The 15973-nt window shown below is 39.2% G+C and overlaps 1 protein-coding gene across 2 annotated transcripts in view; it reads left to right on the plus strand.

The window, feature by feature from the left end:
- The window catches only part of LOC128115658 (zinc finger protein 54-like), a 92087-nt gene that overhangs the window by 22174 nt on the left and 53940 nt on the right, over window positions 1–15973 (plus strand). The window contains exon 5 of one of the 2 annotated variants that reach the window (XR_008220253.1): window positions 4369–15951. The exons of the other annotated variant lie outside the window; for it this stretch is intronic. The gene's annotated coding sequence lies outside the window, so the exon portion shown is untranslated. Of the gene's footprint in view, window positions 1–4368; window positions 15952–15973 lie in introns of those variants that run through there. 2 annotated transcript variants of the gene reach the window in all.

The raw sequence follows: 15973 nt of genomic DNA on the forward strand, positions 1-15973 counted from the left end.
ATTCTCCCTAGCAATCTTAATAGCACCTGCTGCTACTATCCCGTTCTGGAATGCAACCAAAATTAATGACATTGCCTGTATTCTTTTAGAGGCCACGGTAGCCTCCCTGGCCAACATCATCTTGGGAGGTAACCTACTCACAGCAGTGGATTTTACTTAACAACATTCTGGTCGCACTTGTTTTTATTCTCACAAGATATACTTGATAGCATTTATAAATTGAACTCTTAAAAATCCTTAGTCCTTTAGATACTCTTGTTTGTCTCTTTCATGGGTCATTAAATCTAAAAATCGCTTAAAGGTTAGTATTATGTTTTGTGCATCTAATGAAACTTTTAAGAGAAGATTGCCAGGGCAACAATGTAAAGGCTAGAGCCACCATCCCATAACAAATGGTGTGGTTATGAAAATGGCCTTGGTGAAGCACTCTGAAAATCAGCTATTGAGCAAGTGTCAGGAGATCAGAAGCTTACAGCTCAGAAGATTCTAAACCAAACTGATAGCAAGGTTTAATACATGGGAAGATTTTATCCTTTGTCACAGTTTTTCTGACTGTCTCACTCTGCATACATTTACAAGGCCTCTGAATGTTTTTATTATTTTTTTCAACCCTGATAAACTTGATGTGTCTACCTGTAGTGCACAAGGAAATAATCACCCAATTTTTTGGCTGTGCTGTACCTGTCTCCTTGCTTCTGCCTATTCCCCTGTCTTCAGCTGAATGCACTATCTGCATACTGCAGAGAAATGTATATGATCTACTCAGGAGACAGGTGACTACCATTTGTCAAGCTTAATTTAGCATGTCTCGTTTTACACAGAAGTGTACTAAGTGATGTTTATTATATTACTAATCCTGGGCCCTACCTGTAATCAGAGCACAGCTGCTTTCAGCATCAACCAAAGCCCAAATATTTTTAACACTAACATAACATTGGTTTTTCAGTCACTGGGCATGGTTCTCACCTGTAGGTATGGCACTACACCACATAGAGGAAGACAGTCTCATTGGGATGTCCATACTCTCTTCTCAGACTTATTCTGGATAAAGCATTCAGCCTTAGTTACATGACTCCACACCCACTTTGGGACCATGCAATTGCTGGCACAGCAGGGATGTGCATTATCCATACCACAGGGAAAGGTTAGCCATGTAAGAACTCCTGTTGCAAGTTTTTCCCCTGTCAGGCTGCTCAGACCATGCAATAAAATCACTACCAGTATTTTAATTAGAGCTTTATTGCTATAAAGAGATGCTATGACCACAGCAACTCTTAGAAAACATTTAATTGGGGCTGATTATACAATGTTAAAGGTTTAGTCTATGATCTTCATGGCAGCACACAGGAGACATGGTGCTTGAGAGGTAGCTAAGAGTTCTATATCTAGATCAGCAGGTAGCGGGAAGAGAGTAGGCCTTGTTTGAGCATGTGAAACCTCAAAGTATGCCAGTGACATACTTCCTCCAATAAGGCCATACGTATTCCAAGAAGGCTACATCTTTTTTCATTTTACATACCAATCGCAGATACCCCTCTCATCCCTCCTCCCGCTCCCCCCACCATCTATCCCCCACCCCCCCCCCCCCCGACCCACCCCGTCATCCACTCCTCCAATAGGATAAGTTATCCCATGGGGGACAGCAAAACCTGGTACATTCAGTTGAGGCAGGACCAAGCCCCTCCCAACTGTATCAAGGGTGAGCAAGGTGTCTGACTATAGGTAATGGGATCCAGAAAGCCAGCTCATGAAGGCCACATCTTATAGTGCCTCTCCCTATGGACCTATGGGGGAACATTTTCGTTCAAACCACCACAACCAGTTTCCTTGACCAGCCTAGTATATACTGTACATTTATGAAAATGTATCACTATAGCACTGAAATATGCATAATAGTGTCAGATTCCCATGAATCTCAATCTCACCCATCATCCCTTATGTCTGCTGTCCATCTTTTAGTGCCTGGATCAGATATTCCATTTTTGTACTTTTTTTTCAGTAAACAAAAATGAAAATTTTCATAATGTAATGGCTTAGAATTTCTATTGCTATGAAAGACACCATGGCTATGGCAGCCCATGTCAAAGAAAACATTTAATTGGGGTGGCTTACAGTTTCAGACGTTAATTTTTTATCTTTATGGTGGGATGTGGTGAGCAGGAAGACATTGTGCTGGAGCAGGAGCTGAGTTCTACATCTTTATCCTCAAGCAAGATTCTGTGTCCACACTGGGTGTACTTTGAGCATAGGAGATCTCAAAGCCTGCCCTCACACTGACACCCTTCCAACAAGGCCATACCTACCTTAGCAAGGATACACCTCTGTGGGGCGTTTACCCACCACCCCCACAGTTCCCCAGAGTTTTCTTGAGTGCGAGCAGCAGGAAATATTAGATAGAAGGATTTATATTGCAGAGATAAACAGATAAAAAATAAAGGATAGCCTCAAGAGGGCCTGGAACCTTTTCCAACGGGCCCTGACTGTCTCTGCCCCAGGGTTTTTATAGAGATGCCAAGGGGTGGAGCAAAAGACCTCCTCCCCCAGCACAGCCAAGTGCAGACCATCTCGGAAACCTGCACTCAGGCCCATGGTCCTAATCATCCTCTATGTGAATCTGCTGGGTAAAGCCACGAGGAACCCGAAAACGGGCTCCCACACACCTCCTAATAGTGGCACTCCCTATGAGCATAGGGGGTCAGTTACATTTAAACTACCACATGTCACAATAGGCAGATCTAAATGTATTGCCTCCCGAAACCTTAAGCTTCTGTCTCCAAATAGTTGGAAATATGGATGTGTGTAATCAACACGGGTATTGTGTAAGTTTTAAAGGCTAAGGGCATAAAAGCCATATGGGCACATATTGCTTTGTAATTAAATATAATTTTAATAGTATTTGAGTGGAATTACTCTGATTCCCCCAGAGATCAAAGTTAGCAAATGAAAGTGTCAAAAACAGATGGTGAGATACCTACTTTGTTCTTGGTTAAGATCACAGGGATTTCCCTGAAACTATATACAATTATTGCTTCTGGTCCCTATATTACTGAAGAAACCTCACATTTTTGTTGCAAGACATAAAAATCAAGCTTCACTTGAGCTGAAAGCGGCTTCGGTGAGCTTTCATAGTAATAAAGTTCTGTGCAAAATACTAGTGGAGGAGTCATCAATGGTCTTACCCAGATATAAACTGTGCCTACCACTATACTCACTTGTGAAACAGGGACTGTCCACTGATACCATAGTATTGCATTATAGGATGCAGCATATTTCTTGTTGGATTTGAGCCCTAATCGTTCACACATCATATTGAAGAATTAGTCAAATCTCCATTGTTGTTGCACTGAATGGGTTATCTTTATTATCCCACCCAAAAGAACATTGTGAAAAGCCCAAAGAGCATTGTAAGAGGGAAAAAATATGAGGCCAAATATTGGTAGAATTGCTGTCTCTTAAGTATGATCTGGTTACTGTATTCATGACTTCATAGCCACTGTTGTTACATGCACATGAGAGCCTCATAAGGCCTAAACACACTTAAAGGAGTTGTTAACAGTTAACGGATAGTAGATGTTAGGACATCAGCTTCTTCAGAAATAGAACTACATGTAAATTGCCAATTGTCTTCAAAATACCCTCTCACATATGTTTCTGCAAGCAATATGGATTATACTTAGTGCATCTCAACAACAGCAACAGTGTATGAGAGTCAAAGAAAGATGAGAGAAAGAATGGATTCAGCAGGATAGAGGGGGTTTAGAGAAGGAACTGGAAGATGTGTAAGATCAAAATAGATTATACATGTACATGAAATGTGTGAAAATCTAAGAATAAATGTGTTTAAGTAAAAAGAAATTGAAGAGCAAAGTGCTTAGAATCATATTCATTCCAAAACTGACTCATTACATGAAAGGAAAATGAATTTTTGTCTTTCCCATATAATTTCATAGATACTGAATATTTGAGCCAGGCATTAAATATGGATAGGAAGGTGACATAAGAGATGATAGGTGGGATTCAGAGGGAAGAATGTTCTGACAAAGCATGTGTAGAAACACAACAGAACATGACCCAAGTGTGGTATGTGCTGCTTACTTATCCACTGTGATCATTTGTTCTGAGTGGGAGGCCTGAAGAGGCAGCCTCTTTTATTCGTTTTATTATTTTAATGAGGAAATAATGAGAGCATACTGAGAAGTATTACAAACAAATGGATTATACCTCCTGAAAGAATACTCCACCTGTGGTCTAAAGGGTAAAAGTGGGGGCTGTAAATTCCATAGATCCACAGAAGGGAGCCTAGCAGAGAGCATAGTAATGACCCTGTAATGCTGGACTGTCCTGACTCAATTAAATATTTCTATGCAGGATTGGAGAGAAGAATCAGTGTTATGAGTATTTATTGCTGTTCTGGAAGACTGGGGTTCAAGTCTCAGCCCCAAATTGTGGATAATGATCACAACCTCCTATCACTCCAGTTCCAGGGGATCTGACACTACTCTTCATGCCTCTGCTGGCACTGCAAAATGTGATGCACATCCTTGCAGTCAGAACACTCAGAAAGTAAATCTATTTTTTAAAGTTTCTATGTGATAATGGAGGAGCCATTTGATGAAATTAGAACATGGAAGCTCTTCCTTGCAAATCTTTTTTTTTGGGGGGGGGACCCACTTTAATGAGAGTTGCTTGCTGAGAATGGCAAGCAATTGTAGCCTCATCAGAGACTACAATCTGTTTTTTAAAGTGACACCACCTACAACTAGCATGCATTAACTTCCAGTAGACACCTAGGGAAGGGTGATAGCCTCATGGGTCCCTACTGCCATGTAAAATATTGATGGACCTTGTATTGTGAAGCCTTGTGCAGATGATCACATCAGCAGTGAGTCCATGAGTACAACAACACTGTCATGTCCGGATGATTTTTTTTAGTATACTCCTTCCCAACTTCTGGCTCTGGCTTTTCTAGTCTTTAACTTCTGTCTTTCACAATATCCTCTGAACTTTAGAAGGGGCAGTTCAGTGGTTGCACCTAGCACAGAGTCTTCTAGCATCATTTATTCTCTTCAGGTTTTCCAGTTTGGAGTTTCTGCACTACCATGTGTCTACTGAAATGAGAAGCATCTCTGATGAAGGTTAATCATAACACTGTAATATAAAAATGAAAATTTAAGAGAATGGTTGACACATGATTTTGAGAAAAATAGCTGTACTGTGTCCCACTAACACCCATGAAATTCCATGCACCATATTCTTAACCATGCTTACAAAATCATGCATGAGTTTTCTCTGTGAAGGGAGCCTGAAATTCAATCAGAAAAGTGGTTCATCACTGTATTAGTTAATGGTGGGGAAGCATGGTAGCAAACAGACATGTCAGCTGGGGTAGGAGATATGACACCTTCAACAGCACGCAATGGAAAGAAGTGTAAGTTACTCAAGCCTCCTCCCCTTTAAAGCTTTCCCCTAATGATGCACTTTCTCCAGTAACCTGCACTACCTGAGCCTCTCAAAACAGTGCCACCAACTGGGGACTACATGTTCAAATGCATGAGCCTATAGGGGACAATCTCATTTAAGCCAGTGTAGGGAAAAGGGGCTGGCTAAAGAAACCCACCCTGACCCTGGAGCCCAGAACTAGGGAAAGATGGCTCAAATCAGGGAAGAAAGAAATATAGTTTGGCTCAGTAAGATCAGAGCCATCTTTGCTTCTGGCCAACTGACTTGTGAAACCAACCCATCACAGAGCAGGATAGTGGAACCCTGGGCCTGGGGTTGACTCCACCGCTAAGACTTCCTGTGTAAACCTGATCAGCCTAGTCAGTTAGAAAGAAGGTTGTTCTCTCCACCCTGGTAGAAGCAGCTACTCTCCTGGACTCCCTTCCCAAATAAATCTCCTCCTCAAAAGAGTTTTTTGTGTGTGTGTGTGAAGGTCTTCATTCACTGGCGTAGAGAAGATCCTGAGACATTCCCAGTGGACAAGAGAGAGAGAGAGCTGAAAGAGCAGGGTAAGGAGGAGCTGAACAGAAGATCTTTGCTGAGACATCTCTCAGTGGACAGAGAGAACTATAAATAACACTTTTCTCCAGAGCTGGAGGAGATTGCTCCATTTCTGCAGGGGTTTCCCCTTTCACAGAGTGAAGCAAAAGAAGCAACATCTTAGGCTGGAGAAGCAGAGCTCTGATAGGAAGCCCCCTTAAGTGGGGGCTGAGCAAAGCTCAGCTGTAGAGGCTCTCCAGGGGAGGAGCAGGATTGCTATATCCTGCGGGGAGACCATCCCCCATCATACCAGTTATACCTTGAGTCAGGATACTCTTCCCTGCTGAACCAGTTCCAGGCCTGACTCTTCCAAGAAGGCAGAAAAAAAAAATTTCCCTTCCAGGGTTGGGCTGTTTCTTTGCAGTCCCAGCTGTCAGAGCTGTCCTAAACAGCTTTAGGTGTCCGGGAAACTACAGGGCAGAGCTGTTGTTCAAGATACCTTGCCCTCCAGGGCTGAACTGTCTCCTTGCAGTTTCAGTAATCACAGCTGTGCTACACAGCTCCAGGTGTCCAGGACACCTTCAGGGCAGAGCTGTTGTTCTGAGCAGCTTGAGGTGTCCAGGATACCTCACCCTTCAGGGTTGAACTATCTCCTTGCAGTTTCAGCCATCATAGCTGTGCTTCATAGCAGAAGGTGTTGCCTGACTCCCCAGGTAGTCAGGACCCCAAACCCACAGAGATGCAAAACTTGCAAAACTCACATTCTGCAACCAATTTACCAACATTTTTGGTGAAGAAACCCGAGACACGAAACCCAGAGTTTTTGCACTCAGGTTACTAACACTTTTGGTGCAATTTACTAACACCAAACCCACAGAGTTGCAAAACATGCAGTTTACATACAGCCAGCACTACCATTGTAGGGAGGATTTTTAAAGCTTGAAAGACAGAACTTAGAGAGGTTTTGCTGTCTTAAGAGGTTTGTTGTTTTCCCTTAGAACTAATCACAGGTGGTCCCCATACTAATATCTTCAGGTGGTTCTAATTTGTCCTTCTGAGAGAGAGTTCTGAAAGGCTTTAGTTAAGTTTTTTAAGAAAAGCTTTTTAGTTTAAGAGAAAGATTTTTCCCCAAAACTTTAAACTTTTTGGCTTTTTACACTCCCATTTTTTGCCTCAGGGAGAAATCACTTTCTTCTGCTGCTTGGACTTAGCATGTCAGCTGTCCCCAGGTCAAAAGCTTCCATAGGAAACTTTTTCTTCCCCATAAGCTCAGAGAAGAACTTTTTTACTACCTGTAAAGCCCAAAGAAAGATTTTTTCCCCTAGTTTGCATTCAAAGCCCCTAAAGTTAGAAAATTGAAGAGTTTTTCTGTCTAGTTGCCTTATTTTTTTCTACACGATCTTACACTTCTAAGTTTTTCCTATACTATATTACTACCCTATACCTTATACTTATTTTTCACAGATAGAAATTTAGAAAGGGATAGAAGATAGAAAATTTTGACAGAAGAGAATTTTGCACTGCAGCATCAGACATCTTTCCAGTCTGCTTTCCTTTTCTCTCGAGGATAAAACCCCTGCCCCTCAATAATATGTATATAAAATATGTATTTTCCATAACACTGGCATGCCTTTCCACTGGCAAGGCTGACTCAGCACTTTCGCCAAAAACTCTGTAACAAAACTATTATTTTCCTTTATCTTTAGTCCCTATTACTTTGTCTTTAGCCCCTGTTCATTTGTCTTAGTACCCCCTTTTTTTCAGTCCCCCCTTTTTTTCTTTAGTCCCTATATATTTTTCTTTTTTCTTTAGCCCCTGTTCATGGTGCCATTCTGTGGGGCATTTACCCACCAACCCCACAGCTCCCCAGAGTTTTCTTGAGTGTGAGCAGCAGGAAATATTAGATAGAAGGATTTATATTGTGGAGATAAACAGATAGAAAATAAAGGATAGCCTCAAGAGGGCCTGGAACCTATTCCAATGGCCCCCAACTGTCTCTGACCCAGGGTATTTATAGAGATGCCAAGGGGTGGAGCAAAAGACCTCCTCCCCCAGCACAGCCAAGTGCAGACCATCTCAGACACCTGCACTCAGGCCCGTGGTCCTAATCATCCTCTATGAGGACATGCTGGGTAAATCCACGAGGAACCCGAAAACGGGCTCCCACAACAATCATCTCCCTGATTATCCACAGAATTGTGGTTGCTCATATGATTGAGATCTACACTTGATTACATATACATATTTAAGAAAATGCATGGTAATGAGGACATATCACAGCTGTTATTGCTCATGAAATTACAGATGGAAGCGAGAGTATTCAGAGTCAGTGGCCTGCAAGCCCTGCTTGACAGGGTACTCCATCTAGAATAATTTGTCTGGTGGGTTGATATCTGAATTATCAATTGCTATAAGCTTATTTGCATCCTGGCCCACAATAGCTTGTGACAATGGCTCCTGACAGGTGGCAATTTCTACAGTGTCCCATGCCTATCCACAAAATCATTATTCAAGACAATGTGTGAACAGACTGCAAACTCAGAGAGCCACCTGCCTTTGCCTTCTTAGAAACAGAGTAATTTTAAAGAAAATATTGAATGGCATTTTATAATATTGATTAAACACCTATAAATTATACATTCAAATCATAATTCCATCTAAAAATTGCTATAATTTTATAAAGACTGTAATAAACAAACTATATCTACCAGGAGAAATATTATAGAAGTTACTTTAGGCTTAATTATTCTGGAAAAATTTAATTCCAGAAAATCCATCTAGCATATAATCAAATGATAGAGGATCAGAACACCATTAGCTTTCCTTCCCTTTATGTAGAAACATTTTGGAAGCATAAAATTCTCTAATCAGGAAACACTTTCTTTGGATATTTTCCATGTTAAATCATAAAACACATTTCATTTTGTATGTTAAAAATGTTTAAAATCCCTCATATATAATCCCTTATTTACATCATTTCTTATGTATATAAATGTTTTGTCTGCATGTATGTACAAACACCATTTACATGTATTCTCTGCAGAGGCCAGAAATGGTCATCAGAACACCAGAAGGTGGAGTTATAGGAGGTTATTTATTATTTATTCACTGTGGTAGGAGGGAATGGAACCCAGATCCTCTGAAAGAATAGCAAGTCCTCTCTAACACTGAACTACCTCTTCAGCCCTGTTTAAGTATGTTAAAAATAACACTTGTTGAAAACATATATTACAATGCTGAAGAAAGAATCATGGTGATCAGAGAAATAATCATTTACAAATATGGAGAAGAAATTTTTTCCATATTTGATTTGGTGAACATGGTGAAATATAGTCATGTCATTTATAAGTATTCATTAATACTAAATACAGTGGGTATTTTTTGACCTAGTGAATAGCTTGTAAAGTTCTCAAATATCCAGAATTTCTTTTCCTAGTTTTTTGTAATTTTTAAATTTTACTTGTGAGAGTATAATATAATCACTGTGTAGGTCTCTGATAACACTATGGCCAGCAGAGTAACAATCCACATTAGGGAAGGAGGAAATCCAGTTCAACACAACTCAGTACCTTGTGATGATTCAAACTCTTACAGTCTGACAGTAAGTTGTTTATTTTAAGCATATTTAAGCACAATAAAATTTGGGAAAATGTTTCATGATATAACAAAATCTGTGCACATGGAGACAAAAATTACACCAAACTTTTCAAAGTACATGTCACTTCTTCTGTGAAGATGGGTTCTACAGATAGGCTACATGGGCTTTCTTAATGGTCTAGGGAAGAATCTTATATAGTCTTCATCATACAGATGGCATAGAAATCATCTGGGATATTATCTACCTCCAGGACTGATTATGGGAGCTTGGGAAAGCCCTTGACCATAATTAAGTGCAAAGGTAACCTAGACTATTAAGTTTATCCAGTCCTACAACTCACAGTTCCAGAGAAGCTAGGAAACAAGGAGGACCCTAAGAGGCACATACGGATCACCTTGGGAGGTGGAAACAGAGGAGATCTCCATGAGTAAACTGGGAATGGGGTGGAGCAATAGAAAGGAGGGGATGGGGGATGAGAACATGAGGGAACAGGATGGTTGAGCTGGAGCAGGGATGGAGTGGGAGAGCAATGAAAGAGATATCTTGATAGATGGAGACATTATGGAGTAAGGGAAAAACCTGGTGCTGGGAAACTCCCAGGAATCCACCAGGATGAACCCAGATTAGTCTACTACCATTAGTGTTGAGGGTGCCTGAACTAGCCTGTCCCAGAAATCAAATTGGTGAATACACTAACTGTCATCACAGACCTTCATCTAGTAATTGATGGAAGCAGATGCAGATCCACAACCAAGCACCAGTCGGAGCTCTGGAAGTCCAGTCAAAGAAAGGGAAGAGGGATTATATGAGCAAGGGGGATCAAGATCACGATGGGGAAATCTACAGAGACAACTGAACCAAGCTCATAGGAATTCTTGCACTTTAGACCTACAGTTGTGGAACCTGCATGGGAGCAGATAGACCCTCTGCATATGGGAGACAGTTGTGAAGCAGAGTCTGTTTGAGGGGCCCCTGGCAGTGGGTCAGGGTCTATCCCTGGTGCATGAGCCGGCTTTTTGGATCCCATTACCTATGGTGGGACACCTTGCTCACCATTCATGTACTGGGGAGGGGCTTGGTCCTGCCTCAACTGAATGTACCAGTCTTATCTGTCCCCCCGTTGGGAGAACTTACTCTTTGGGAGGAGGGGATGAGGAGTGGGTTGGAAGGGAGAAGGTGGTGGGGGAGCAGGAGGAGGGATGAGAGGGATGAGAGAGGGATCTGTGGTTGGTGTGCAAAATAAATTTTAAACTTTAAATAATAAATAAATAAAAGTTTATCCAGTCCTGCTTGTGGGAGCCTGCTATGGTCTGGCTATAGAAATAGTGCAAGGCACATTACATTTGTAAGGTTTATCTCCAGTACATATTCTTTTATAAACTTGAATTGTTGAGCTATCAGTAAAAGATTTTCCACACACATTACATTTGTAAGGTTTTCCTCCAGTGTGGACCCTCTGATGAACTTGAAAATTTGAGGCATTGTTAAATGACTTGACACATTCTTTACATTTATAAGATTTCTCTGCAGTGTGGATCCTCTGATGAATATGAAGTGTTGAACTCAGAGTAAAAGACTTGCCACATGTTTCACATATGAAAGGTTTTTCTCCTGAATCATTTCTCTGAGGAAGATGAAGAGAAAACCCACGGGCATAGGACTTGCCATACTCTGTACATTTGAAAGCATTCTCTTCAGTGTGAATTTTACAATGAGCTCTATATTTTGATTCATCTGAATGGAACATGTCATGCTCTGGACATTTGTATGATTCTTTTGTCATATGGATTTTATAATGCTCCTTAAGTACTGATAATGCAGAAAACAACTTTCCACATATTTTACATTTGCACATTTTTTTTCTAGTAAGAACCACATTAATTCTAAAAAAATCTGAGCATCTCCTGTAACTCCTCCCAAATTTCTTATAATTTTGTCCAACACTGAATCTTGGATTCCCCTCAAATTTTGGTGCGTGGATGAAATACTGTCTACATGCTTTGAATTTTGGTTGTTTCCCTTCAGTGTGGCTTGAGTCATTTTGAATAATTGAATGGAAATTGCAGGATCTTAATGGAAATGATGCAGAGTGGGCTTTTTGAAAAGTTGGAACTTCTTCATCTATTCTGTCAGGAATGTCAGTGACAGGTACTACAAAAAGATCATTTCCACAAAAAAAAAAGAAAGAAAGAAAAAAGAAATAGTGCAAGGATCCCCTAGGCTATGTACCTCCAGTCCCAGCCTTCTGGGCAGAAAAGAAGTTATATATCTTTTCCCTTGAAAAGACAACCATACTTGTTTAAATTTTCTGGTTCTCCTAGTGCTGTCCATGAGAACAAGTGCCTTTGCTTTCCCTCCAAATTACAACATTTCTATCTTCACTTTCCTCCCTCCAAACTCTTCTATATAACCCCAAACCCTGTTCCTCAAATGGAAAGCCTTTTTTTTACTAATTGTTATTTCATGAATATATGTACCTGTGTACACATAAATATTCCCAGATAAAATTGTCTCAATCCATAAAATGTTACTTGCATATCTGTTTTAAGGCTATCCATTTGGTACTAGACAACAAATTGCTGTGCTCTTCTCTGGGGAAGACTGTCTCTCCCACTCTCTGCTAATAGTCCTTTGTATAAGGTTGTGGCCTTGTAGGCTTTTCTTTGTCCAATTTGGCAAGCACATTGGTTTCATATGTCTACCTCACATTGATTTAAACCAAAATGATTAAAATTTGTGTAAAATTTATTTCTACTAGGATTATCACTCATGGAACAGCTGACATTAATGATTCTCTGTGAGTAAAGAATAGATTTTCACTGCAAAAAAATATAAAAATTTACTCAAATATTTAACAATTTATTGGTTAGACACAGAAGGAATATATTGAAGATAACAAGCTGCAATATATGTGCAATCTCAAAAAGTATCAAGGCATTAATGTTTATATTGAATATTACATAAACATCACATTACACTAACAATAGTATCACACTACACTAAAATATGTAAAATCTCAAATAGTGTTAACTTTTGATGGTTCTTTAACAGTATCCCAACATATGGTCAGAAAAAATGTTACTGTTTAAGTCATTTCTAGTAGGAAATTATAATAATTAGTAACATTTAGTGTTTGAAAAATAACTCTATATCATTGTTTCATAAATAATTCATTTTCCAACAAATTTTTATGACTATAAATTACCTCTCTGGATGGAATGTTTAAAATTTATAACAAATGTAGAGCATCCTAAAGAGGCTTCCCATATACTGACTATGGTTTGAAAATTAATTGATGGCTTTGAAAATGTGTAAGAAGCTGGTCCCTCTATAAAGACTGGTACAGTGAATTATCGTGAGATAGTCTAATAACATTTACAAAGCTTTCTCCATTATGTGAATTTTCTGATGCTTTTTAATACTTGAGCATCTGGTTAAGGATTTCTGACATTTTTTACATTTGTATGGTTTGTCATGATATGGATTCAGTGATGAGAGTAAAGACTTGAGAAATGGGTAAAGGACTTGCCTCATTCTTTACATCTGTAAGGTTTATCACCAGAGTGGACTCTGTGGTGAGCTTGAAGATTTGAATGATGGACAAAGGACTTGCTACATTCTTGACGTGTAGTGTTTGTCTCTGGTATGGATTCTATGATGAGAATGAAGATATGAGACCTGGGAAAGGAAAATTCCACATACTTTATATTTCTAAGGTTTCACTTTTGTATGAATTCTGTGGTGAGCTTGAAGACTTGAGTCCTTAGCACTTGAAGACTTAGCACATTCTTCACATCTGTAAGGTTTGTCACCTTTACGAATTCTGTGATAAGTGTGAAGATTTAATAAATGGACTTGCCACATTCTTTACATCTATAAGGTTTGTCACCAGTGTGGATTCTGTGATGAACTTGAAGAGTTGAGTGATGGGTAAAGGATTTGCCACATTCCTTACATCTGTAAGGTTTGTCACCAGTATGAGTTCTGTGGTGAGCTTGAAGACTTGAGACCTGAGTAAAGGATCTGCCACATTCTTTACAACTGTAAGGTTTGTCACCAGTATGGATTCTGTGGTGAGCTTGAAGAGTTGAGTGATGGGCAAAGGACTTGCCACATTCTTTACATTTGTAAAGTTTCTCTCCTATATAGACTCTCTGGTGTCTCCTAAAGTTTGAGTAGTTCTGGAGACATTTTCCACATTCTTCACATGTGTAGGATTTCCTGAATTTTATTTTACATTTCTCATATTTGTTGGAGTTCATCAAAGGATGGATTTGATGTTATGTTCTATGAAGTGAAAACTCTGTAATGGCCTCATCACTTTGTTGTGTTTGTATGCCTTTTCTCTGGGATCAATTATCTTTTGATCAGTGAGGCATGAACATTCATTGATGCACTTTCCACATTCTTTATAGAGAATTCTTTCTCTTCAGTATGAAGTATCTTATATCTTAAGAGGTATGTAGATTTCCTAAAGCATTTTTTACATAAATTACATTTCATTGGTTTCTCTCCAGCATGGAATATTAGATAACCTAGATTTAAAGGAGAGGAAAAAGATTTACCATAGTTTTTTTATTTCTGGGTCCTCTCTTCCATGTTCCTTGAATGATTCTGAATAAGGCTTGAACACAGATGGAAGGATTGATCACATTCTTGACTATGTCTGTAGGAAGTTTCTATTAATAGTTCTTCTGAATGTAACAGTTTGAGCATCCATCAAATGCTCTGTCATGTTTATAGCTTATATAAAGCTACTCTTGGGTCTGGTCAGACTGGTACCTAAAAAAGTCTTTGTTATAATCAAAATTCCCTTTACAGTTATTGTTTTTCAAATGACCCTCAGGGAAAAAAACTCCTTTATCCTGTGTATTAGTAAGTATTAAGTCCTGCATAAAGACATACCCTGAGGCATTGTCTTGAGAAGTTGACCCAATAAGATAAGAGTTCTGGTACTATTCTTCACAGAGCTCTCTGCAAAAGCTTTAATAACATCACTAGATGTTGTAAGACTTTTCACAACAAGAAAGACTATGATACCTTTCAGCCACATGTGATTGAGACAAGCCTTCTCATTGTAGATCTAAATTGAATAACTTGTCACAAAATGGAATTACTTGTTGAGGGAACTCGAGTCAATGTTTAGTAGAATATGTGTCATTCTGATTACACAGAGAAAAGAGTTCTTTACTTGTGGCTCTCTTTTTCTCAAAAACTGCTAAAAGTACAGTTTAAACTCACAGTACATCAAAAATATTTTGAAGAATTAACTGTATTGTACCATGTGTCACTTCTCAGAGTTTTCAAATTACTGTGTATAATTAAAACATGTTTTAAAACTGTATGTAAATGGTTCACTACTAAAAAAATCTGCTTGTGAAAATGTAAAACCTATCTTCCCCACATACCTGGAACATCCTTAAACAAAAGGTATTCAGGTCACTACTTCTAAATACTCCTGACATCACTTTCTGTATAGAATTTTGTATGTTCTGTGAAATTATGTATTGAGTATAATGGAAACACAGATATGGAAGAAGGAAAAATATATAATTGTCTGAATTAGCCAACTTGGGTTGAGTTTTTTGGAATATAAGACATAATATAAAATTTTACAAATATGTAGACACATATGCAAGATGGCATACTTAAAAACTTCAGATCTTTTGTTCTTAAAATATCTTCTTATGTCAGTAGATAGATGTTTCACAAATTTATGAAATAACTTATTAAAAATGTATTGACATTAATTATGTTAAGGTAGACATTTCAAATAATTTTTTCAGAATAGGCACACACCTTTAATCTCAGCACTTGAGAGGCATAAGGCAGGAAAAATTGCTGTGAGTTCAAGGCCAATCTGATCTACAGAGCAAGTTTCAGGACAGCCAGGACTGCACAGAGAAACCCTGTCTCAAAAAAATCAGAGTAATAAATACAACTGTGAGGTGTTTGAACGAGATGCCCCAATTCTGGGAGCCCACAGTGACTCAGTTTCCTACAGTTACTCAGCTTGAAGCTAAAGTCCATTTTGACTCAAAAGAGTTCAAAGCTTACTTGCTCTAGTCTCTTCAGAAGCTGTGAGGAAGCTCTGATAAGGCTCCTGGGAAAAGTAAAGGGGCTGTGAGACAGTTCTGATTAGCTTTGTGGGAAAGAACTAATTATTTAGCAAATGCTCAATTCCAGGCAGACTGCTGAAGTTAGCAGGTGGCATATGTTTGAGACAATGAAACTACCTGTTCTTGATTCAAGGACGGGCTGGACCGCCTGTGCTATGCTTTGTTCTGCTGTTGCTTTTCAGTTTTGTACATAAGATGGCTGTGAAATAAACTCAGGGCTTTTCTGGTACTGACCAGAAGCCCTCCCAGCACTGATTTTCTGTTTCTATCTATTCTT

The sequence above is a fragment of the Peromyscus californicus genome, unplaced genomic scaffold (assembly GCF_007827085.1).
Source record: "Peromyscus californicus insignis strain IS unplaced genomic scaffold, ASM782708v3 Scaffold_1__1_contigs__length_55948999, whole genome shotgun sequence".
NCBI classification, from domain to species: Eukaryota; Metazoa; Chordata; class Mammalia; order Rodentia; family Cricetidae; genus Peromyscus; species Peromyscus californicus.